The sequence below is a fragment of the Calonectris borealis genome, chromosome 1, assembly GCF_964195595.1.
Source record: "Calonectris borealis chromosome 1, bCalBor7.hap1.2, whole genome shotgun sequence".
NCBI lineage: Eukaryota > Metazoa > Chordata > Aves > Procellariiformes > Procellariidae > Calonectris > Calonectris borealis.
Window position 1 is genome coordinate 80,154,828 of NC_134312.1, and position 15,845 is coordinate 80,170,672.

Here is a 15,845-nt window from a genome sequence, read left to right on the forward strand (position 1 = left end):
GGATCTTATGACTTGTGGCCAAATCCTACCCGCCAGGGCACTCGGCTGCTGCGGGCCCCTCCTCTTGGCCCGCCGCTTGTGCTCCCAGCTGGCCCAGAGCCGAACAGATTGCACAAGGGTGCAGCTGGTGGAAGATCCCTCCTTGCCCTTATCGTACGTCGTTTGCTGAAACGCCATGGCAGGGCTCAGCGCGCGCCCCTCCTCAAACGTTGGTTGTGTAGCCCCTGAGCACATCGCTTGTACTCCGTTTTCCTTTGTAGGTATCTGAAGGGGTTTTACCTTCTTCCTCCTGTGCTCCTCTCTTGGCTGCACCGGGAAGGTTGATCTGCATGTGCAGGCCTTGCCACACCTCCTCAACAGGCCTGTGGAACATGCACAATTAATACGGTATTAATTAATTATGGGGAGAAGTCGCTGCTGGCACAAGAACCAAGGCTTGCAGCTTATAAAGTGAATGCTTTGATGCTGAGCTTTAAAGAACGTTTCCATCAACTCAAGCCAGCAGAGAGATTCTGTGATATTTAAGCCCTCCCTCCGTACAGACTCCAGAGCTCACGGTTCTGCCACCCTGGGCACCAACAGCAAAAATAGTGCTGGCAAAGGAGGGTTCAGAAAGCACAACCAGGGATCGACCCTCATGAGTAAAATTGCACAAGTCCTAGGTAGAAATGTTGGGGCTGAACCAGAAATGGTTTGTTGAGCCAGCTGAATAGATGCTTGCAGCGTGAAAAAAGAGTGACCTTCTGGACCCGCTGAAATGAATAGGAGTTGTCTCACTGACTTCAGCAGCTGCCATGGTTTTATCCAGAATATGCGTATGTGTGTGAATAAATGTGTAGGTTTGCGCTGTGCTTCTACTTATTTGGCCAATGTTTGGGGGAAGAGAGATGAAGGAACAACTGTGCCTCTTTGCTTTTATGCAATACTGAGAATTTCTCCCTTTCTACTTCCTCCTTCTCGCTAGTGCAGAAGGAAGTAACTCCAGTCCCTGCCGGTCCACAAACCAGTTACTCATTTCAGTTCCGCCGCTTGAGTGGGTCCTCATGTATTTCCTAGTGGGGGAAATCTCCCTTTATGTGTATAAGTTCCTCCTTCCTATTCTCTCTTTCGTTCTGATTTCTTCCAAGCAATCTGTCTCCTTCAGTTTTTAACCTCCTTGCTGGCTTTCGCTTCCTCTCCGTGCTTCAGTGAAGGCGTTTTGTCAGAAAAACCCCTCAGTACACAGATACTTCTTTGTTCCCCCTTTTTTTTTTTTTCTGTGTCATACTTCTTTGTATCTCGCTTCCTTGGAAACTTCCTTAGTAGTCTTATTACCTCTGGGCTTTTAGCTGCATTACTCTGGGTAGTCATTACTGAGTTGCTGGGTGTGTAATTGTTTAAGGCACCTTGATCTTTTTATTAGAGGTTTTTTTTTTTACTGCTCTTTAAATACTAATAGGCAGTGGTGCAAATATTGTTATTAAATACGAGGCTTGTTTCGTCACTGCTCTACAGCTTGCTTGGTGGTTTTCACTTGTTGAAAGTGAGTGTAACCAAATCACAGGAGTCATTCTCTACTTCCACTTTGTGTTGTTCTCAGGGATGCAATGCGTGGTGTGGGGTAGTGGTGATTGGGTCAGGTTCAGTAGAAGTTGCTCAAGGTTTGGTGCAGGATTGAAGCCTTGGAGCTCAGCAAAATAGGAACAAGGGATAGCACTCAACGTCTGTAAGAGCTGGAACATTTGCAGTCCTCCTCCAATTTTTACACCCTCTGTCAGTTTTAAAATCATGCAGAATGAAAAACAAGCGGAGGGACTGGGAGAGACAGCAAAGGTAACAGTGACAGTGAGACGAGCTGTGTTTGTGATGGGCAGACCTGAAGCAGCTGGACTGTTAAAGGAGTCAGTATTTGCTGTTGGCCTCCTGCCATACCATTATCAGTGTGTGCAGTAACGATGGCTGAATCTCAGAAAGTTTGGCGGCTGATTCAGTTCAACTGAACACCCAGAAGTAAATCCAGATGTCTTTCAAATTGGTTGGATATGCAGTGTTGTGGTGAGTTCTCCATAATTATGATTTTCTTGTGAGAGTTCTGGGAGAATCCAGCTAGTCCAGAATAACCCTGAGAGCACAGCTTCTCACCCACGGCCTTTCTGGTACTCCATCATTTGCAGTGAGAACATGTGTGCACAAAAAAACACTTGAACTCAGAAAATAGTTAACAATCGAAATTTATTTCAAAGCTGAGAAGTTTCAGATTTTTTTAAAAATCGGACACACATCATTTATCTCTGTGTACATGTACATATTTACATTCTGCAGAAAGGAGGCTTGCTCAAGTACTTAGGTTTTGTGCACAGAGACCGTTACTCTTCCTTTTTCTCTTGAAGCTAATTAACACTTAAAACGTGTTACAACCATTTCTTTTAGGCAAAGTTGTAAAATTACTGCCTATGATCAGAAAAAATGCATGCAGAAGAGGGTGGAAGGTGCCTTTCGGGCCACATATGCTGCCCAGTAGGCTCTCAATGCTGTCCTCCCCACGTCTCGGTTGCGTCAAGCAGGCACCAGAGGGTTAGTCTGTGTTTGAGACTAGAGGCCCAGGTTTGAGCCTGTTTTTACCAGATGGAGTGTACAGAGTCAGCAGTATTGCATGTGGTTTGAAATCTCGATGTAGTCGATGTAAGTTGGCTTAAAATTGTAGATGGGGCTCAATCAGCTGCATTTAATGCTTTCTTACTGTGTGCACTCTATGGGCCACTTCCCAAAGACTGCTAATGTGAAGGCTAATCTACAAACAGTCTTGGCACCATTTCGGAAACTGAAATAATCGGAGTGGTATAACCTATTGTGAATAAAGGTAGCTCACACTGATAATTTTATCCTGAAATGACTGGGCCCCCACTCTGAAGCATTTTCACAGTACAATTTTATAAGTTGATGTAACATCAACAGTGTAAAGCTGTAAAAATACAGTTAGTGGTACAAAACCTGTCTCTTAACCAGGTCTAAATTACACATACGCTTTGTATAATTTGAGCCTCAGGACAGCCGCACTTTAATAGATCCTGACAACTGGAAGAGCAGGGACATCATCTTTCTCTGTATTAATAAAATGCCCAGCATGTCTTTACCACTTTAAGTTATGGTCATCTACTAAATTAACTGCTCCCAGTGTCACTCAGAATTGGGATGAAAGTAAATTATTCTTATTTTAATAATATTTTCTCAATTCTTCCTGAGAGACAGCAACTCATTCATATGGGACGACAGTACAGGGAAATCTCATCCAGAAGGATGTTGTGGTTGTTCAGCAGAAAACAATTATTGATGTGAGTAGCTCATGACTTTTTCATGTGGTTTTACAGTAAAACCTGTGAATGTCCCTTGACTGTAGAGTTAAGCAAAGATATTTGTCAACAATCAGTCACCAGTCTCAAATTTGTTTAGCAACTCTGCATTGATTTCATGATTTTACACCAAAATTGTTAGGAAATTGAAGTTCTGACACAGTGTTGTTGAAGCTCGTGAGCTTCTAGAGAGGTTTCTTAATGCCTTGAGTTTGTTCCAACTCAGTCGCGCTCAGGGTGTGGTGGTCTCATCCACACGGTCATTTTTAATATGAGGGGGGACCTAGGGGACCTAGCTAGAACAGACTACTTCCCCAGTTCTCCCATTCCCAGGAGACTAGAGGAGGGGGGATAGGACTCTGCAGTTTGAGGAAAAGATAGTTTTGCAAGTGAATGGGTTGGCAGGGAGAGTGTTATCATGTGGCCATGAAATCATACTTGGTATGGAGAAGGTGAACAGGGAATGATTATTCACCGTTCCTCACAGAACAGCAAATCCAGAGATCCGAGATAAATCATTGGGTGACACATCTAAAAGAAAGAAGAATGAGGATGCATCACGACATGAAAGAAATCATTGCAGGAAGATGTTTTAAGGGCTGAAAGTGTACATGGATCTCAAAAAGGAACCAGATAAACCTGTGGAGAGAGGGATAGGCCATTTGGTCAGTATGGAAACAGTGGTCTGGATGCAACCACAGCTTATGACGTCCTTAAACCACAGACTACCTGAGACTGAAATAAGCAATGTATATTATAGAAGAGATTACTTCATGTTTCCTTATTCTTTATACTTTTTGCTTACGCAGCCACTACTGAAGATATTTGGCTAGATGGGTCGGCATCTTTCCTAGTATGGCAGTTTTTATATTTTACCCCATCTCGTAATCATCTCCAGTGATTTGACAGTAGTGTGGGCGCCATCCAAGCAGACATATATATTCAGTATGCATATGCTACGCCAGAGGGCTCTTTTAGGTGATAACTAACTCATCAGCTAGAGGCCACGGATAAACGTTAAGTGGGGGGATTTGCCTTTAAGCAATTCTGACAAAAGACTCTTTACACAACAGCTGACTGAATCACTGAATGTAATGCCAAGGGCAGCAATAGAAAAAAAAGTAATGTAAATTAGCTGGCGGGAGAACAGGGCAAAGCTATCTGGTGAAGGAGGGAATGGGAGAGGAGGGCAGGCAGCCACCTGCTGGAGCTTCAGCTTCCAGGACCAGATCTGCCCCATCAAGTGATTGAAAAACAAATTTTGAAGTTGAGACTGAGGGGGAAACGTGGAGAGTCTCTCTCCTTAGCACACAGGCCTCCAGTGGATTGTGATCACCCCTGTATGGAATTCTATTATCCCTAGCCCTTGTTTCTCCCACATGCCCTCAAGGAATTACTTTCATTTTCCTGCTGTCATCTAGTCCAAGATCCAGTTTGGCCCATGCCCCTTCTATGGCCCTGTCTCATCCATGTAATGTGTAACATGAATTTCAGTTCTGCTTCCTCTCTTGCCCCAAACAACAGTTTGGGTTTCTGGGTGTAGTCATTAAAAAAAGTTATTATTCAGTATTACTTGCAATTTGAAATGGTAAATTAAAAACTTACTGGAAGTCTGGCAGTGCTTCTGATCTGTGCCCCCTTTGCTAAGGTGCTTCATAAAATACCGTATGTTGTTATTCACTCTGGCCTTGGATGTTCTTGGCTCTCTCCCACTTAATGATTCACAAGATGTCTGTGAGATTCATTTCTGTAGATGTGGTTCCCCCCCTTCCCTCTGTATATTCTCCCCTCCTTTCTCCTTTGCTTGCGAGTCTTCGCTGCAAACGTTCATTAAATAAAACCCATAGTATATGTAAGGGACAGAGTGCAGTCTCTGCCATGCCATCGGAAGAGATCCAAGATATGGTGCGAATTTTCCCCCTGATTTCCAAGTAGGAGATTAGAGTAGTTTGGGAAGCTTTTCTACAGCTCCCCCTCCTCTTCCCCTGCTCTTTCTCAGCTCTCTATGTGTGTCCTGTGCCTCTCTCCTGAATAGAGAGATTTTTTGTTAGTAAAAGCTCAGCAGCTTGTCTCCTCTGAATGCTCCTGGCTGTCTTTGGGGAGGGGGGAGCAGGAAAAAAGCTGGGTGCGGTAGGGTCCCCACACGCCTGTGCGAGGGCAGAGCCGCTGATCCCGGCATGCCGGCAGCAGTGAGCAAGCAGGGGTGTTTGCGGGGCTCACATGCCAGAGTCTCTTCAAACAGCTCTGCTCAAAGGCATGAGCTGGGCTCACTTCTGAGGGAAATTTCCTTTTTGGGGAAGTTGCTGCAAAGGAATTTCCTGTGTGGGCAGACAGAGCTTCCTGACTTGAAGGCTTCTTGGAAGGGAAACCGTTTCATAATGAAATGATAAATTAAAGACATACCAGCCTAGTTTGCTTCAAAACAGCTATTGAGAGAGCTCAGGCGGTGCACCATTATACTCCCGCGCAGAATGAAAATAAATTGCATCCTGACAGGATTCTCCGTAGTGGAGCATATCCTTCCCCCCAGCCTTCCTCCCTGTACGTCTCGCTTTCCTACCCTCTCTCCCCCTTCCCCCCTCCCCTGCTATTTGCTGCCCTCTCATGTATCTTTTGCAGCCCCCTCTAGCCAACAGGCAAAGGAACGTGATGTTGGAGATGGTTTGCTAAATGTACTCCTTTCCCCATGGAGCAGGCACCTCTGGTTTAAGCCCTGCTACTCTGGCCGGCACAGGGAGGGCCCCAGATGTAAGGCGTAGAAATGGCACGTGGCTGCCTTGAAAACTGGGTGCTGTGGCTGCTGATGCGGTTGTGGCAGGGAGAAATTAGGGGTATCAACAGAGTTTGAGTCAGTGCCTATAATGAGGAATGTCTTGGTGTGGTCATGAAAACAGCTGGGAGGAAGGGTTGTAGATATCTATTTCCTGTTAAATAAGAGGAAAAAAGGACCTTTGCTCTATCCCAGCCAAGACACAATGGAGGGAGGGCATCCCCAGAGAGCTCAGGCTGTTACAGCCGAGTTTTCAATAGGCACAAACCAGCTCATATTATTTCCCTGCTCTGCACCATCCCAATCTGTTGAAAAGTGAAGGCGAGCGCTTGTGGGTCTCTGTGCCCTAAGGGATGCCTATAGCTGCGAGCTCAGGTGAACTGGGTGAAGAGCTTTGATTAGACTGCTGGGGTTGCTGAACACATTGTACATGCGGATGGAGGATATGATTTCAGATGGCACAGGGGGAACAAACAAGCAAGAGTTTCACGTCACCTTTCTCTGTCTCAATTATATCATCTGTAAACTTGATGGGTGATTCTGCTTACAGTACCTAGTTCCACAAAGTGATCTGACGTGCACTGCTACAAGTGTGGCATCAGCATTCTTTTTTCTCCCTTGAGAGAAGGCCTTTATTCCCTGCCTCCTATTCGGCTGGCAATTAAAGCTGCTTTAATTCTTTGCAAGAGCCCCCTGAATTGGTGTGCGTTTCATGCCTTGTTCTGCCAAGGAGGCCTTACCCCTCTCCATTGCTTAGGGAGTTTCTTAGGAGTTTTAAAACACTCAAATCGCCGGCAGAACATTGCATGATTTTATAGCGAGTGTTGCAGTTTTGGGAAGTTTTTCTTAAAAATACATCTGCTGGAGTCACATGACAATGAAAGAATTTGAGTTTTTATTTGTATTTTTTAAAGCAAGTTTCTGGCCTGTATAAAGAAAAGCTAGAAAAAGTGATTCAAAGGGCTCAGAAGTCAGATACAAAGGACCCTGAAGAAAAATATGCATGTGTGTGGTTGTATGTATATGATGTATCTTTTACAGCTTTGGCAGTTTTTACCTTCTCTTTGTTGAAGGCAAGTTGCCTCATTTTCAGATTCTTGGGATTGGTAGTCCTGGAGGTATTCAAGAAACAGGACTCCAGTATTAATTTGGGAAATTATCTCATCAATAACAATGTGTAATTATTCCTCATATTGTACAGATATGCAAAGTGTAAAATCTAAAACATAGAACTTTGCTTGTTCTGATTGGCATACCACACCACAGCACATGGCCACGATGCAAGACAACACCACGAAGGCAAATCTGACTGTGCTGTGGTCAGATCTGTCTTACAGCTGTCCGAAGAGACGGTGCTGCTGCTTAAATGGAAGTTAGGAAGGATCTGTCCTGAGAAGCCTGTACTAGGGACGTGCCAGCCTTGGAGCTACAGCATACAGGAGGTCCTCAGAGAAGCAGACTTCTGCTGAATGGTACTAGACTCTCTTCTTCATTCAGGTGTATCATTGGGCCATTTAGTTGAAAACTAAACGGTACATAGCAGAAAGATCCTAACCATGGCTTGCATTTTGAGGTGCTCTCTTTCCTAAACCAGTGAAAGTTGTGTGGAAATACTCAAATGGCAACACTCAATATAGTTGTAAGTAGTACCGATTTTGAGATGACAGTTTCTGTACTCAAGGTGTATAGATCAGCAGAGAACAGCATGGAAATACCTACTTTGTTTTAAATCTATTTTGTAAGACACCTGGTAATTTTTACTTGCAGTGCTATGACTTATAGAGGTAGATTTGGAGTTGAGGATCATCTCTCAGAAACAGCTTCCGTGCCAGATACAGTGCCTGTTCAGCTTGAAAGGGCTTAGAGGCTAAATTGTTAGCATTTGCCTAACGTGGATGACAGATCTTGGATGGAGCCTTGTGTGGGACATTTGACAAGCTTACTGCTCAGCCTGTTTCGTTTTGAGTTGTGTTACCCAGAAGCGTACTAGGCAATCTGCCCACAAAGAGTGGATAAACACTGGGCTCAGGACTTTTATGCTGTCACCACCTTTTGATAGCATTAAATTAATGATTAAAATCAACATACCATGTACTATTTGCATAAGTTGCTCCTCTTTCTGCCCTTGCTAATGTATATTGTTCAGCTAATCTCCACCTAAAGAAACTTCATTGCATTTTCTTTATTGCCTACCTCTTTCTTAGGCTAGGGTGATGTGCGCCTCTCTCTTTATGTGCTTGACACAGCCTCAATCAGTTCTGGGATTTGCCATCCTTCCTTCCCAAACTCTGAACTCCCAATCTCTCATCTTTCCCCCAAAGAACACGGAACTCATTTCTGTCGCCTTTTTTTTTTTAGCGAAAACTAAACAGAATTACTTCTAAGCTACTCAGAACTAAAATCTAGGTAACATCCTGCAATGGCGGCAACCATAGCCACGCCAGGAGGAAATCTGAGTGGGAGCACAATTGTTGAGCTGCACGTAGGACAGAACAGTTCCACTGAGGTTTTTTTTTTTGTAACAAAGGTTTGCATTGTTAATCAGGTGCCACTCCAAGCTCACTATTCAGTTTGATGATAGTGAGTTCCAGTAAAATGCGGGTGGGAGGACACTTAATTTGTGTTGGTTTTTTATTGCTTTAAACGCACACGCTGTTTGTTCTTGGCATGATATCAAAAGAGTGCTGGAAGGAAATGAGGTAGAAAAAGGACATGAAAATCACAACCGCATGACTGATCTCTAAGGGTATTGTTCCTACTTCCACGTGGAAAGCCCAGAGATTCCTAGTAGACATTCTTGCTGGGTTGGCAGAAGATGGAAATCTTATATTTCACTTTTGGCAATAGTGGGTCAATAGGGATTTCTCTAATCAGCTAAAAACTAGCAGTGATGGAGTTTAAATAAATTGTAGGCAATTATTCCTATCATAGGAGTAGCTCCTACAATGCAAGGTCTTTGAGGACAAAGGAAAGACTGGAGAGCTGAGGTAGGATGCATCTTACTACACTTGCTCTTGCAGGGGATGTTCTAGGGCCTTATCCTGAGCTCTGTCCCTCTGTGTAGCATGTATTTCTGCTTGAAATGGGAAAGCTGGAAATGGCGAGGAGTATAGTACATGTCCCCACTCCAGAACAGTTCATTTCACTATATGCTTGCCCATTTTGGTGGAATTTCTGTGACTTCTCTTGTGAGACAATTAAGTCTCTCCCACAGGAGGCTGGCATTCAGCCTCCGTTTTCCTTTGATGAAGCTAAGTTTCCGTCTTCTGAATTACACTGACTGGGACCACTCTAAATCTCTGCTTGTGGGGTGCTTATACCAAATATTTCCAGGCATTTCTCTCACTACATTGTCTGTTTCTCCTACACTGCTGCATGAAGTATGTGCAACGTTTTTGAAAGCTCAGCAAATTTGGTGTCAGAAAAGTTGGGGAAGGAATATGTGAGCCAAAGATCATTTCAAGGTAGCCATTCTTCGGATTCTTCTGCTACTCTGACTCACAGGCTGTCGGGAGAGTAATTGGTATTTTATCAAGCTGGATCTCACCCTGATCATTTGAAATGCTTCCTTTTTCACCTCAGTGTAATTTACAATCACAGATCTATTGCCGCAAGAAATGTTAACAGGAAAGAAATGTAAACACTCTGACTGTGTTTGACTTCCTCTGAATATCTATATGTTTGTGTTGAGGGAGTTATTCAATTAAGAATAAAATAAAGCTTTCCAGTCAACCCTGGGAGAGCCTAACTTTGAGATAGGTTCATCTCTTGGGGATCCGGAGGGAGGGAGAATTATGTGTGCAGCAATGCTAGCTGGTATGTTGCCCGAGCTGTCACTATGACAGCATTTCAACATGGCATCAGAGACAGCTCTACACCAGCTGCATTTGCTTCCCATGAGAAAGTGGATTGGCATGGAGAACCCTGAGGTTGAAAGTAAAAATTATGGACATGAGTTTCCTCTCTTGCATAATTCCTGTTTAGGGGTTTTCAATTCCTATGCCTGATTGTATATGAAAATGCTTAACAACTTAACTGCTGAAGAATGTAATGATTTTCTCCAGGAAATTGGTCTCTCAGTATTTGAACAAATGTTACTCGAAGGGAAAGGGTGAAAAAAGATGCAGCTCCCCACGTACCTCACTTTACTAAAGCGTGGATAACCTAGTGAATCAGTGCACTACTTTTTTTAGTTGTGAAGACCTGGATTAAAATTCAGCATAAGGCACAGATAAGATAGGCGAAGTCAGACTCTTCATAGTCTTTAGTAATTTGCAGTTTTTTTCCAGGGCTGCTCTTTTAATTTTTTCCGGGGCAGGTAGCAACCAGTATATAGCTAAGCAAGGCATATTGACAGTAGGTTTACTTTTTCAGTTATCTTTCATAGCCTTCTTGGAAATAGTTCAAACGACTCCCTGAAATCCACAAACTAGAATTTGAAAAGGAAGTATTTGTGCTTTTCACAGAATGGCTTCTCAGTTCAGCAGCCTCGGGACTGTAGCAGGACGGCAGGAGTTGCAGCAGGCTCACACTGAAGAGTAGTCTCAAAACATACAGACCGAGAGCTGGAATACTTGAAACCATAATCACCTGAATTTCCCTTGTTCCTTTTACACGTCAGAAATTCAACTCTGCCTAGCTAGACTAAAGTGACCATAACTGTCTGGTTTAAATATTTTGGGGATGGACAGTTAGCCGTTCTGAAGCAGGTGAAGAGAGGCGATCTCTCCGGTCATGCTGACACTAATTGCTTACATCTGAGAAAAACTGTAAGGGACACAAAGTGATATTTTTCTTAGGGAAATTTCCTTTCTAAGGAAGTTAGTCATATAAAATAATTATTATTATTTTTAAATCCAGTATGAGTCGAGGGAGTGCCCTGATTACACATTTCCTGGAAAAGGCCGTTGGTGACGTACTATTGACTAATGAAAACTCGCCGGCTAGAAGTAGCTCTTTTCTGTTAACTATTTGAAAAGGCAAGAGTATTTTAAAAGTACAGGTCTTCAACATTTCCTTGTTCTTTCTTTTTTAACCCACCATCAGTGGACCTGTTTACATCATTAGCAGTTACAAATTCATGGCCGTGATTGGAAAATACTAAACTATTCTGATACAACAAAATAAGTAAAGTCAAAGCCTGCTTTCCATCATGTTGCCGGTAATGCGGCTGTGCAGCTTAATGCTGCAACCTAAAATGCAGGTAGGAAGAAGAGAAGCAAAAGGAGGCACAACAAGCATGACAGCAGATCAGTCAGATTTCCTATGAAAATCAGGATGATTCTTTAGCTACTGGTGAGCGGCAGCCCTCAAAGAGCTCTGTACTCCCTGCCTAGGGGTTAAGGATAGAGTTTTGTGCCTGTGTGAGAAATTCTGGGCAGGAAAGAGAAGAGCGGTAGAATTGAACTTCTGTATTCCATCGCTACTAATTCAGGTTTTTCTAGCATGTGTTAAACCAGTGTCCAGGAAATCTGGGAGCGGATGAGCCAGAACTTCTAAATACCGTTTTAGCTGTTATGTCTAAGACTCTGGGAATTGTGTTGCTTATGCTCAGAAGAGCATGACTTGTGACTGCAATTTGTTCAACTCACAATGACCTCCAAGCCTTACTGGAAGTCAACTTAAAAAAAAAAAAATCCCCCCCCCTACTTCTACCAAAAGAGATTTTTCAGTTTTAAAATCATCATCGTGCAACATTTTGTTTTGAGTTTAACCCCAACACCATCAACATGACAGAATTATGCAAACAAGGAAATTTCCATGGGCTGAATTGCACAATTTCAAGAAACAATCTGAGTTATTAAATAAACGTGAGTGCTGATGCCTTAGCATTGAAGGGCTGTGCACTCTTCTTAGCTGTTGGAGCGGAGAGAATAAATATACCTCTCTTCTTCCCTGTTCATTGACTGAACACACAAGTGGTTATGAATAGTACCTGGCTAAGTGTTTGTGTGCAGTGCCAAACCACAGGGGTTGTTCGGAGGGCTAGTGGCATGAGATTTACCATTCAGTCAAAGAAGTAGCACTAAGAGGGAGATACGAGCAATGCTGCTATAGGTGTTTAAGCTATGCAATGAGAGCCTAAAGCGTTTCCTAGTGCATTACAGATTTTCCTTTATACTTCCATAGGATTCTGTATGGTCTGTGACAACAGCTAGCTCTAGGATATAATAAGAATTTCCAACTCCACCACAAAGATTTCTGTGAAAGATGCAACACAGGCACCAACCCGGCAACGATCTACATTTCAGCTTTCAGCAACATGCTGGCCTTAAATCAAATAACCTTATATTCTCACCTAGAAACCTTAAGCTTGCCCACCAGGCTATATCCTAGGTATGCTCCCATAAATGAGCTACTAGGCTGTATTGTTTTACTGGTGTTTCCACTGTATAAACTCACATTGGGCCCTATCGTGCATGTAATGCCTGTAAGGGCAGAATACCTTTTTTGTCTCTCAGTACTATAGCTTTCATTATTACAAGGGTGCTCGGCTATGGCAGGGATGAGTCTTATAGAAATTAAGATAATTAAGTGATTAAGGTAAGTAAAAACTCAGTACAAACCTCTGTCTTTGCATGAATGAAAACCAAAACCAGTAATGGCCATGAACAAATTGATCTGGGATACGTAAGGTGTATAGCTGTTGGAGGAGTGAGATTCTAGAACAACCATCCAGCAGGATTAATGGCTCAAGCAGTCTAAGTAGCTGATGGAGCTGGTACTATTTTAAACAGGATTATTATAGAGAGGATTCAATTTGGGGATACTTTCTGAAGGGTGATCCACTTAGAGGTCCCTTCTAAACCAATGCCTTGTGGCCTTAAAGTTCTGTGTGCTACTCGCAAAAAACGGGAGTTCTTGGTGAAGTCTTCCAAGTCAAGATTTACAAGGGTGCCTCAGATGTGTGCAAAACCTGAGATTTATTGACTTCCCTGTGGTTATCATGTGTCTCAAAAACCCTTGTCCCATGCAGACTGTAGGTGTGTATATTTGTGGAAGGGATTAGAGTTGAGACCGGGAAGATGAGAGAGAGGTGAGATGAGCAAAAGGATTACATCTCGAGTTAGGGAATTATAGAATAGGTGTTTTCTGCAAAGCCGAGAGGGGAGGGTAGGCAAGATACCTCCAGTCTGCTTTGTGAAAAATGAAAAACGGTGATGCAGGCATAAGCTACCTGCATTGGGACAGAAGAGTGGCATATTTGGCATCATGTGACTTGCAAATGTGTGCAAAACACATTATTCCAGCAGAAGTTGTTGATTTTCTGAAGGCTTAGTCAATGAATATGAATGAATCAATATACTCTTACATTTTATTGGGTGATAATCAACTGGTGAGACTCAGCAGCAGAATGACGGATGTGGTTTCTTTATCTGACTGTCAAACAGAGAGTTTATGTGTCATTCTTCACTTACGTGAGTTTGCCCAAGGCTTGCATTATTGGTAAAAACTGTCCCATTTGCTGTATTTAATGATCTACAGGTTATCAAGCCTTCTGCAATCCTTTACTGCCTGTGACACTTTATTGCACGATGCTACTTACTTTCCCTACCTAGAAAAAAGTCCTTTGCAAGGATAAACACATTAATTCTTAGAAAATATTTTGAAATCCGCTGATGAAAGGTGCTTCTTTCCACTGTCTCCAGAGTATTAGCAATAATTCTGTCTGAAGAGGATGGAAGAATAGGGAATATGGGTCAAAAGGCATTGACAATTAGAAGTTTATCTAACAGGTCTGCCTTTAGTGTAAAAGAGCTGCGCCGATTTGAGGAAGGGTAACTGAATGCAGGAGCACGCCTTTGCACTGAGCAGTTCTGAGAGAGGCTGGAGCCCCGTAATACCTTATCTCATCACATCTGTGTTTCCAAAGTCTGCCTTAGATGGATGGCAAGTCTGTAGCATACAACAATAACTTGGGAGAGAACAGAGAGCGAACAAAACGTGATCCAGGGAGGTCTATCCTCATGTGTAGTCAGGACTTTGAACGTGGCTACATTGTTGTTGACAGCTTAATTCCGCTCCATGGTCCGTCCCCAAAATGGTCACAGGCGTCTGTGTACACTGACGAAAATGATGGCTGCATTTTGGAAAATGTTCTGGCGCAATTACTGTAAGGGAGAGTAGTTGGCTTGTTTTTTACGTCTAGTGGTGAATGCGCACGCTGGGAACTTCAGAAAGAGTAGCTCTGACATTGCTTCCTGTGTGGGATTTTGTTGCAAATTTCTCTTCCAGCACATAAAAACAAATGCAGATTTTGTATTTTCCGCAGGGTTTCTGTAGTATGAAAGGCAATATAATCTTAATTCATTTTAAGAGGCACTGATTTGACTGTGTTTCATGTAAAGGTGATTTCGATCTTACTGGTGTCATTTCAGAAGGACAGCAATTGAACAGATCTGCAGCAATGCAGAACTTGTGTAAAAGGAAAAGGAGAATTAAGCTTGGTATTTGAGACCAGTACCAATATTTATCTTTTGTCTTAGTTTACACCTGATTACTTCCCTTTTGTTACTTCACATTATTGGTAGTTTACTGAGCTGGGTGGTTTCTATCAATCATAGACTTTCAACTATTTACTTTGCAGGTAAATATAAAGATGACTACTAAACATATAAGTATGAAGAGATGGCTATTAAAAGAAAGTAGCTGTCTTTGAAAAGCCAAGTTCCTTGGCAGTGCCACAGAGATGTCTTCAACTTTAGAAGAAAGGAAGGACATTTTGCTAGTTGAGGGCTGTCTGGTTGTTTTAAGTGAGACTCAACAGAATCAGTCCAGTAATGCACAAAAATTTCCAGCTTAAGTAAGCCACTGTAAGTGGAAGACATATAAGCTTTTCATAGTCCAGGTTTCTTCAAGAGCTTTAGAAAACAATGAAATAGTGTTGTCGGGGTTGGTTCAGAGCCAGTATTTCCAGTCTCCTCTTTCCCATGAGGCTCTCTGGTGTTCTTAAGGTTATAGGAAATTAGGAAGTTCAACCTGTGGCCCAGGTTGTCCTGGACCAGGTGCTGCTTCATCATACTCCATGCCTGTTGTGAGAGAAACAAGGTACTGAAACTGGAATCTCCTTTGCAGAGATAATAAAGATAAATGAGGGAATCTCAGGCTACACGGGAGGAGTCATTCCAGTGAGATGATCCATGTCCTCTGACTCTAAGCCTCCCATGCAGCCATAGGCAGGGACACTGAACAGCTTCAGCTGTATAAGCTCTGGTTGCAAGACCTGAAGCTGCTTCTTCAATAGCTTTTTCTGACTCATCACTACCCCCCGTCTCCTCCCATACCCCCAAACACAAATGTGTTTCAAAGATGGGATTCCTTATGCCTCAGTCCTCCTATCTGTTGGGTTTTGGGTTTGGGGTTTTTTTAACTTTGTTATTCTGTCCTTCTTATTGGTATAGGCTTTGTTCGCTCAGCACCACACCAACTCCACTTCTCCAAAACCCACAAGATGGCCTAGCACATGGGGTATAAAAACCATGTAATATACATCACAGACCCACTAAACATCAATTTTTATTCCAGTCATGGATCAGTCTAGGGAGAGAAATGGGGAGGGGGGCGTGGGGGCACAGTGAGAAGGGATAACAAGCTGGTTTAGGGGAATGCTGATAGATTTGGTTTGAGTCCAAATCATGCTAGCAGTGATTGTAAATAAACACTTGGTGTTGATTCAGAGGCTTCTGTTAAATGAATGGATGGTCTCTGTCCTGTCCTCACTAAAGAACTGTCCATGCACATCCATC

At 43.0% G+C, this 15,845-nt stretch overlaps 1 protein-coding gene across 2 annotated transcripts in view; it reads left to right on the forward strand.

Moving 5' to 3' along the window:
* Positions 1-15,845, forward strand: part of ETV6 (ETS variant transcription factor 6) — a 139,626-nt gene that overhangs the window by 58,018 nt on the left and 65,763 nt on the right. The window lies entirely within an intron of this gene.